The 7,950-nt window shown below is 40.7% G+C and overlaps 1 protein-coding gene and 1 pseudogene across 7 annotated transcripts in view; one reads left to right on the top strand and one right to left on the bottom strand.

Moving 5' to 3' along the window:
* ZNF41 (zinc finger protein 41) overlaps positions 1 to 7,950 on the top strand; it is a 42,693-nt gene that overhangs the window by 1,356 nt on the left and 33,387 nt on the right. The window contains 1 exon segment of one of the 7 annotated variants that reach the window (NM_001133553.1): positions 7,165 to 7,193. The exons of the other annotated variants lie outside the window; for them this stretch is intronic. The gene's annotated coding sequence lies outside the window, so the exon portion shown is untranslated. 7 annotated transcript variants of the gene reach the window in all.
* LOC112131168 (small nucleolar RNA SNORA51) lies at positions 6,721 to 6,893 on the bottom strand (annotated as a pseudogene).

Raw genomic sequence — 7,950 nt, 5'->3', positions numbered from 1 at the left:
TGTTTCTCTGTCATTAATATCTGCCCTTAACTTCGTTATTTCTTTTCTGTTTTTTTCTTTTGTTCTCATTTTTGAAGTCCTGAATTTAATGCTTATCTCTTACTATCCAGTCATTTTATTTTATAATATAAACATTCAGTTTATAAATTTTTCTCTAAGAACACTTTAGCTCCGTGTCACATGTTTTGTTGTTGTTGCTGCTGTTCGGTTTTATTTTGTTTTGAGACAGGGTCTCACTCTGTCGCCCAGAGATGGAGTGCAGTGGCACGATCATGGCTCACTGCAGCCTCAACCTCCTGTGCTCAGTCGATCCTCCCAACTTAGCCTCCCAAGTAGCTGGAACTATAGACATGTGCTGCCACACCCACTAATTTTTTATTTTGTGTAGACACGGGGTCTCACTATGTTGCCCAGGCTGATTTTTGTTTTAAAGATACAAGAATCTCTCTCTGTTGCCTAGGCTGGAGTGCAGTGAAACCATCATGGCTCATTGCAGCCTCAACCTCCTAGGCTCAAGTGACCCTCCCACCTCAGCCTCCCAAGTTGCTAGGACTACAGGCAGGTTTGCCCAGCTAATTTTTAAATTTTTTGTAGAGATTGGGGTCTTGCTATGTTGCCCAGGCTGGTCTTGAACTCCTTGGCCTCAAGCAGTCCTCAAGTAGTCCTCCCACCTCATCTTCCCTTTTTTGTTATTGATTTCTAAATTGTGGTTAGAGGCTGTCACCTGAGTGATCATTACGTGCAGGAATGATGCTTTTAAGTTCAATACATACCACCAAACTACTTTCCAAAGCTTTTGTAAAATTGGAACTCCCACCAGCAACATATAAAAAGGCTTCTTCCAAAATCCTGTTCCACATTGGATTTTTTTTTTAAATTTACCCCATTCTGAGGGCCAAACACAAGGATATCTAGTTTGCCTTGATGTGCATTTTCCTGACAACTAGTGGCTGAACATTATTTCATTCTTATTGGCCATTGAAATATATATTTAAACTTTTTCATATCCTTTGCCCTTTTTTTCCTTTAGGTGGTTTGTCTTTCTTACTAATTTGTGAATATTAACCTGTATTGTAACTATATTTCATCTATCTCTATATTTTGACTTCTGAAAGATGTCTTCACATTTGATTTTTAAAAAATCATCTATTAAGATATATCTGCCTTTTTCCTTTACAGGTTCTGAGTGTCTTGTCTTGCCTAGTGACTTCCTCATTTCATGTTCAAACAAATACGCCTTAAATTTATTTTTAATATATTTATTGTTTCAATTTTTTAAAGTTAAATTTTAATCTAACTGGAATTTATTTTGGTTTATGGTATGAGATGGAATCAGTTCGTATATTCCATTTGGATAGCTAATTTGCCAGCACCAGTCGTTAAATGAATACCCTTTTCTAATTCAATTAAATGTCACTTTTGTCACATAAGTTCCCAAATGTGTATTGTTTTATTTCTCAACTCTGTTTAGTTCTTCTGATATATGTATTACTCCTTTTTAAAAAATCATATTGACTTTAGAAATAGTTTTAATATCATGTAGAACTAGTCCCCCTTGCTTTCTTTTTGGTTGCTTTAATTAATTTTCTTGTGCGTCTATTCTTCTTTTTTTTTTTTTTTTTTGAGACGGAGTCTTGCTCTGCTGTCATCTAGGCTGGAGTGCAGTGGCGCAATCTTGGCTCACTGCGACCTCCACCTCCCGGGTTCAGGCAATTCTCCTGCCTCAGCCTCCCAAGTAGCTGGGACTATAGGCGCGTGCCACCCTGCCCAGCCAATTTTTGTATTTTTAGTAGAGACGAGGTTTTACCATATTGGCCAGACTGGTCTCAAACTCCTGACCTCGTGATCTGCCTGCCTCGGCCTCCCAAAGTGCTGGGATTACAGGCATGAGCCACCGCACCCAGTGTTATTCTTCCATGTAAATGTTAAAATTATTTTATCTAGTTTCAAAAATAACCACTAAAACTATAATTTTTGATAGTTTTCTTATGGGTCCAACACCTTTTTTTTTTTTAACAGTTCATTCTTGGATATTTTACCTTTGTTTTTATCATCATTGTGAATAGCATATTTTTTTCTATTTCCATAGGGAAAATCTATTTTTATAATTTTATTTCGTATTCAATCCAATTACCAAATTCTCATATGAATCTAGTTGCTTTTTACAGTCTCTTACTTTTCCTAGCTGTCATATTCCATCCAATTAAAAATGATACTGTCTCTTCCTTTCAAATATTTATTCTGATCACCTCATCTTCTGTTGCACTAGTTAGAGCTTTCAGAACAATGTTGAGTGACATTTAATAGAGGGTATTTGCTATCTTGTTGCTAATGTTAATGACAATAACTTGGACATTTTTTATTTGAATGTGAAAGGTGTTTATTCATTAATCTAGTCAATAAACATTTATTGAATACCTACCCCTTGCCAGATATTGACTTTGCAACCCTGCTTGGCACTTACTAGCTATGATTTTTTTTTTCTAGCAGCTTTATTGTATCATTCATCTACCATAAAATTCACCCATTTAAAGCTTACAGTTCAGCAGTTCTTAGCATATTCACTGAATTGTGCAACCATCATCACAATCTAATTTTAGAGTATTTTATCATCCCAAAAGGAAACATCGTACCCATTAGCAATCATTCCTCATTCCCAACCCTCACCCTAGCCACAGGCAACCACTAATTTACTTCCTGTCTCTATAGATTGGTCTATTCTAGACATTTTATATAAATGGAATCATAAAACATGTGGTCTTTTATGATTGTCTTATTTATTTATTTTAGACAGAGTCTCAGTCTGTCACCCAGGCTGGAGTGCAGTGGCCGGATCTCAGTTCACTGCAGCTGCCGCCTCGCAGGTTCAAGCAATTCTCCCTGCCTCAGCCTCCCAAGTAGCTGGGATTACAGGCGCCTGCCACCACGCCTGGCTAGCTTTTGTATTTTTAGTAGAGACATTGGCCAGGCTGGTCTTGAACTCCTGACCTCAGGTGATCCACCCACCTCGGCCTCCCAAAGTACTGGGACTACAGGCATGATCCACTGTGTCCGGCCATGATTGTTTTCTTTAACTTAGCCTAATGTTTCCAAAGCTCATCCATCTTATAATATGTATTAGGACCTTATTCCTTTTATTATTTTGTTTGTTGTGGTATGAACACTTAACATGAAAGCTACCCTCTTAAATTTTGTTTGTTTGTTTGTTTTGTTTTGTTTTGTTTTTTTGAGACAGAGTCCCGCTCTGTCACCCAGGCTGGAGTGCAGTGGCATGATCTCGGCTCACTGCAACCTCCACCTCCCAGGTTCAAGCAATTCTCCTGCCTCAGCCTCCCGCATAGCTGGGACTATAGGTGCGTGCCACCACACCTGGCTAATTTTTTGTATTTTTAGTAGAGACAGGATTTCAACATATTGGTCAGGCTGGTCTCGAACTCCTGACCTCAGGTAATCTACCTGCCTCGGCCTCCCAAAGTGCTGGGATTACAGGTGTGAGCCACCGCATGTGGCGTGTTCTCTTAAATTTTTAAGTGCACAATACAGTACTGTTAACTATAGGTGCAATGTACAGCCAATCTCTAGAACTTCCCTCCTGTATACCTGAAATTTTATACCCGTTGAATAGCAACTTCTTATTACCCCCTCCTCTCAGCCCCTGGCAACCACCATTCTACTATCTGTTTCTATCAGTTTATTTTAGAAGTACTTCATGTCTTTTTATTCCTGAAGGATATTTCATTGTATGGATACACCACATTTTGTTTATCCATTCATCAGTCAATGGACATTTGGGTTGTTTCCACGTTTTAGCTATTATGAATAATGCTGCTATGAGCATTTGCGTACAAGTTTTTGTATGGACATATGTTTTCATTTCTCTTGGGTGGATACCCAGGAGTGGAATGACTGGTATAAGGAGTGAGGTAGAAATTTACCTCTTCTCTTTTAGGATTTCTTTTTGTCTGGGTCTGAAAGTTAAATTGACATACGACAGATCAACAGAGAAAAGTGTACAGATTTATTTAATACAAGTTTTATGTGGCACAGGAGCCTTCATAAAGAAATGAAGACCCAAAGTAGTAGTTAGAGTCAATCACTCATATACTGGATTGGACAAAGAATACTTAAGTTGTGAAAAAGCAACTCAGTTATGTGGGGAGGCTTAAAACATAAGAGTTTTTAAAATTTTTTTTGGCTTATTTCTCCAAGAAAAAAAGTTATTTTTCATAAGATCTGTACACAATTCTCTTGCTCTCAATTTCCTGGCCTTGATAGTAAGAATGTGGCATTCCAGCTGGGCGCGGTGGCTCACACCTATAATCCCAGCACTTTGGGAGGCCGAGGTGGGTGGATCACCTGAGGTCAGGAGTTTGAGACCAGCCTGGCCATCGTGGTGAAACACCATCTCTATTAAAAATACAAAAACTAGCTGGGTGTGGCGGCGGGCGCCAGTAATCCCAGCTACTTGGGAGGCTGAGGCAGGAGAATCGCTTGAGCCCGGGAGGCAGAGGTTGCAGTGAGCAGAGATCGTGCCACTGCACTCCAGCCTGGGTGACAGAGCGAGACTCAGTCTCCAAAAAAAAGCCGGGTGCTGTGGCTCACGCCTGTAATCCCAACACTTTGGGAGGCCGAGGCGTGCGGATCGTGAGGTCAGGAGATCGAGACCAGCCTGGCCAACATGGTGAAACCCCATCTCTACTAATAATACAAAAATTAGCTGGGCATGGTGGCGTGCGCCTGTAGTCCCAGCTACTCAGGAGGCTGAGGCAGGAGAATCACTTGAACCCGGGAAGTGGAGGCTGCAGTGAGCCGAGATTGTGCCACTGCACTCCAGCCTGGGCAACAGAGCAAGACTTTGTTTCAAAAACAAAAACAAAAAAAGAATGTGGCATTCCTTCTGGTAGAGGGAGGGCATCTTTCACATGGGAATTTCATCTCCCACTTTTAGGAAACAGAGGGAAGGTCAGTATGATCTTTCTGCACCTGCTGCTTTTCAAGTGCCTGTAAATCAAAATAGCCAGTATTCCAGAGTGGTGTGTGTGTTGTGTGTGTGTGTGTGTGTGTATTTTTTTTTTTTTAGGTGGAGTTTCGCTCTTATTGCCCAGGCTGAAGTGCAATGGTGCGATCTTGCCTCACCACAACCTCTGCCTCCCGGATTCAAGCAATTCTCCTGCCTCAGCCTCCCGAGTAGCTGGGATTACAGGCATGCACCACTATGCCTGGCTAATTTTGTATTTTTAGTAGAGATGGGGTTTCTCTATGTTGGTCAGGCTGGTCTTGAACTCCCGACCTCAGGTGATCCACCCGCCTCGGCCTTCCAAAATGCTGGGATTACAGGCTTGAGCCACCACACCCAGCCAGAGTGGTATATTTTTAACTCCTTCACTGGATCACATGGCATACCCATTTGTTTAACTTTTTTTTTTTTTTTTTTTGAGACGGAGTCTCACTCTGTCACCCAGGCTGGAGTGCAGTGGCGCTAACTCCACTTACTGCAAGCTCCACCTCTCGGGTTCAAGCGATTCTTCTGCCTCAGTCTCCCAAGTAGCTAGGATTACAGGCACCCACCACCATGCCCAGCTAATTTTTGTACTTTTATTAGAGACAAGGTTTCACCATGTTGGCCAGGCTGGTCTTGAACTCCTGACCTCAAGCGATCCACCCGCCTCAGCCTCCCAAAGTGCTAGGATTACAGGCATGAGCCACTGCGCCCAGCCTTCTATGTTTAACATTTTGAAGAATTGCCAAACCATTTTCCAAAACGGCTGCATCACTTTATATCCCAGCAGCAATGTATGAGGGTTCCAGTTTATCACATCCTTGCTAATACTTATTGTCTTTTTAATTCTAGCCTTCCTAGTAGGGGTGAAGTGGTATCTTGTGGTTTTGATTTCCATTTCTCTAGTGGCCACTGATGTTGAGCATCTTTTCCTGTACTTATTGCCCATCTGTATATCTTCTTTGAAGAAATATCTATTCAAATCCTTGGCCTATTTTTAAATTGAATTGTCTTTGTATTATCAAGTTGTAAGAGTTCTTTAGATAATCTTGATAGAAGTCCCTTGTCACATATGTGATTTGCATGTATTTCCTCTCATTCTGTGGGTGTTTTTTGTTGTTGTTGTTGTTGTTGTTGTTTTCTGTTTTTTTTCTGAGACAGAGTCTCGCTCTGTTGCCTAGGCTGGAGCACAGTGGTGCCATCTCGGCTCACTGCAATCTCTGCCTCCCGGGTTCAAGCAGTTCTCGTGCCTCAGTCTCCCAAGTAGCTGGGATTACGGGTGCGCATCACCACACCCAGCTAATTTTTGTATTTTTAGTAGAGACAGGGTTTCGCCATTTCAGCCAGGCTGGTCTCGAACTCCTGGCCTCAAGTGATCCGCCTGCCTCAACCTCCCAAAGTACTGGTATTACAGATGTGAGCCACCGTGCCCAGCCTCTGTGTCTTTTCACTTTCCTGATGGTGTCCTTATAGTTTTCATATGTTCCTGTCTTGATTTGTATTTTTCTTAGGAATGGCTCTTGAATTATGTCAGATGCCTTTTTGATGTAATAGCCTAATGGTGTTATTTTCCTAAACTGGTTGTTGTAATGAATGATATTGATATATAATGTGGATCCATCCTTGCCTTCCTGGGATAATTCTGTTGGTCAAGGGCAATTTTTCTTATGAGTCATTGTCGGATTTGAGTTAGTAATGTATTTTTTTCTTTTTCCTCAACTCCATGTCCCCCCCATTCACAATTCAGACCAGGACTAGGGCCTGGGCAGAGGTGTATACAGGGTAGGAGCTCTTCTCTTTCTATACAGTTAGTATAAGAACAGAGAAGGCAGGCCCACTTCTTTTTCTATACAGTCAGTGTAAGAACATAGCCTGTGGTAAGCACCAGGAGGCCTGAGTTAGTAATATTTTATTTAGAATTTTTGCCACTATAAAAAATTTGCTTATAGTTTTCTTGTTTTTACTATATTTAACAAGTGTTGGTATTAAGGTTATGCCAGTTATTAAAAGGAAATCAGGAGATTTCCATTTTTTATGTGTTAAAATAGCATAGACATTCTCTTAAGTTCAACTATATACACATTTAGAATTGATACCTTTTTTAAAATGGCAAATTTTTTTTTTCTTTTTTTATTATTATTACTATTATTATTATTATACTTTAGGCTCTATGGTACATGTGCGCAACGTGCAGGTAAGTTACATATGTATACATGTGCCATGCTGGTGTGCTGCACCCATTAACTCGTCATTTAGCATTAGGTATATCTCCCAATGCTATCCCTCCCCCCTCCCCCCACCCCACAACAGTCCCCAGAGTGTGATGTTCCCCTTCCTGTGTCCATGTGTTCTCATTGTTCAATTCCCACCTATGAGTGAGAATATGCGGTGTTTGGTTTTTTGTTCTTGTGATAGTTTACTGAGAATGATGATTTCCAATTTCATTCATGTCCCTACAAAGGACATGAACTCATCATTTTTTATGGCTGCATAGTATTCCATGGTGTATATGGGCCACATTTTCTTAATCCAGTCTATCATTGTTGGACATTTGGGTTGGTTCCAAGTCTTTGCTATTGTGAATAATGCTGCAATAAACATACGTGTGCATGTGTCTTTATAGCAGCATGATTTATAGTCCTTTGGGTATATACCCAGTAATGGGATGGCTGGGTCAAATGGAATTTCTAGTTCTAGATCCCTGAGGAATCGCCACACTGACTTCCACAAGGGTTGAACTAGTTTACAGTCCCACCAACAGTGTAAAAGTGTTCCTATTTCTCCACATCCTCTCCAGCACCTGTTGTTTCCTGACTTTTTAATGATTGCCTAAAATGGCAAATTTTAACTTTTATTTTCTCTGATTATTGCTCTACAGATTTCTGGTGGGGGGGATTAATTTTGGTAGTGTATGTTTGCTAGGGATGTTATATTTTTGTGCATCTGTGCAT

This window comes from Pongo abelii, chromosome X, assembly GCF_028885655.2.
Source record: "Pongo abelii isolate AG06213 chromosome X, NHGRI_mPonAbe1-v2.0_pri, whole genome shotgun sequence".
NCBI classification, from domain to species: domain Eukaryota; kingdom Metazoa; phylum Chordata; class Mammalia; order Primates; family Hominidae; genus Pongo; species Pongo abelii.
The sequence above is the reverse complement of the archived record's forward strand: the minus strand, read 5'-3'. Positions and strand labels throughout refer to the sequence as shown.